The 2,131-nt window shown below is 37.3% G+C and overlaps 1 protein-coding gene and 1 pseudogene across 1 annotated transcript in view; both read left to right on the forward strand.

Moving 5' to 3' along the window:
* FANCC (Fanconi anemia, complementation group C) overlaps positions 1-2,131 on the forward strand; it is a 388,004-nt gene that overhangs the window by 110,729 nt on the left and 275,144 nt on the right. The window lies entirely within an intron of this gene.
* LOC102844025 overlaps positions 103-2,131 on the forward strand; it is a 7,359-nt pseudogene continuing 5,330 nt past the window's right edge.

A 2,131-nucleotide genomic window follows, 5' to 3' on the forward strand; every position in this document is an offset into this window, starting at 1 on the left:
AACTAGGCAGGAGAAGCCGTGGACTCCACCCTCGGGAGGGGCCCGGCGGATGCCTCCTTCGCAGGAGCTTGGAACAGACTCACGGCCAGCGAAGTGAGTTCAATGGCTGAGGTGAGGTATCCTGCCAGGGAACCTCATAACCCAATTCAGACTACTCTCCCCCGTCCTTAAAAAAAAAAAAAAAAAAAGAGTTTATATTTAATTGCTATTTACTCTATGTGGGATGGTCAGAAAGGAGAGGTAGTGTGATGAGTACTGTGTAAAGAGAGGAGAAGATAGGAAATAATTGCTCAGGAAACAGCCAAGCTCATTTATTAGGGAAGCATGAGAGCGCTTTGAGATAAGGGCAAGTGTCTATCCAAAGATTGTGGTTATGAAGTCAAAGCCAGAGCCCTTGGCTCAAGTATTAATTCTCCAGTGATATTTAGCTGTATGCGTTTCTGTGTGTGTGGGCCTTTCCAGTAAAGAGAAATAATTGAATTCTCAAGGGTCAGGGCTTCATTAGGGAAGTACTGTAATTTACAGAAAAGGTGAAGAAGTATAGCTGAAGATGTTTATAAAGGCTTGACTGTTTCCTCTTAGCAGAGTATCGCACATAAGACCTGCTCATAGTAAATGTACTTAGTAAATCATATATTTTTAGGCCTATCTATTTGTCTCCCCATCCATTTTTCTATATACATTTTTATAAGTATGTTTTGATACCTTTGTTTGCATCATTCACACTGATGTTTAGTTTGGGCATATTTTCTGAAGACTTTTGGTTTTGATTTGTGGGAAACCAATTCTATTTTTTTATCCTTCCCTTGGAACTAATGATTGAGCAAACAAGAGGTTCTGTAAGCTAAAGTGAAGACTACAGACTTTGTTATGATTGGAACTGCATTCGGAAATTCTGTGAATTGTGTCGTGTCAGCATCCTGCCTGTGGAATAGGCTGTGTAAACAGTGCTTTTGGGGAAGTTCTGTGAATGAGCAGCCCTCCTTCTCACTTACAGACTTAACCACTGCAATTCTCCAGATTTTTCAGTGTTTATTTCATGTTAAAAAGGGCTCCAAAAATACCAAGCAAGTTAGATTTTTACTGTTGATCATTTCCTTTAAACTGGCATGGGATGTATAAATTTTTAAAAGGGAGAAAAAAAAAAACCTAAGGAAGGCTGAATTTTAAACAAAGGTACAGAAATCCATTTCAAATGGATTTTTGGTATTTCTTTGCAGAAACAATGGGATAATGTTCATTTTTTAATTTAGTGCAATTAGTACATTCATTGTTGTTCAAAGGATTTTAATAACAGTATATATTATGAGAAAATTATAAATGCCAAGTAATGGATGAAAAGAAATACTCTCAACTCGAATTTTTTTCTTCTAAATTTTGTTTTGTTGTTTATAATATACATAGCAAAATACACACAGTTTCAGCATTTTCTTTATGTACAATTAAGTAACACTGATTACATTCTTTTAGTTTTATAGCTGTTCCCACCCTCCTTTCTGAGCTTATCCTCCCTTATTAATGTAATCTCAATGCTCCTCCCCTGCACTAAATTTCTAATATTTTTAGTTGTTATTGTCAGTTTGATTCCATGTATATCTAATGTTCAAGACATATGTTTACAAGGCATATTAGTATCAGTATCCCTACAGTGCGTCAACATCTTTGGTTCCCATCCTGGATTCTCTATTTCCTTTTGTCCAGAATTTGTACCTATCCCTGTTTTCTCATCTTTTCCTTGGATAAATGCTGTTCTTTTTTCTCATGTATTGTTGATTGTTCTAAGAAATACATTATTCTTTTTGGATATGAGGATGGTTTCAGTTTCTAGTCACAAGCTGGTATAGGGCCATGGCTTAAGAGTTCTTCCAAACTCTGTCATGACAGTAAATCTCATCTATTATGTGAGCATGATTTTTTTTTTGTTCCCCATTTTGCGCCTCCTCTTCTCTGGCCTCTCTTTGGTGACCCTAGTTAGAACAATCAGTAATGGTTAGTGAGTTCTGGTCTTAGGTGATGTTTAGCTCTGCTTCTGTGGTCATGAGTCCTTGAGCCTTTGGCTTTCTTTGTTTGTTGTTGTTTGTTGTTATGTGCCGTGGAGTCCTTTGCGACTCATAGCGACCCTATGCACAAC

Source organism: Elephantulus edwardii, unplaced genomic scaffold (assembly GCF_000299155.1).
Source record: "Elephantulus edwardii isolate Elephantulus edwardi_28Jun2011 unplaced genomic scaffold, EleEdw1.0 scaffold00238, whole genome shotgun sequence".
NCBI classification, from domain to species: Eukaryota; Metazoa; Chordata; class Mammalia; order Macroscelidea; family Macroscelididae; genus Elephantulus; species Elephantulus edwardii.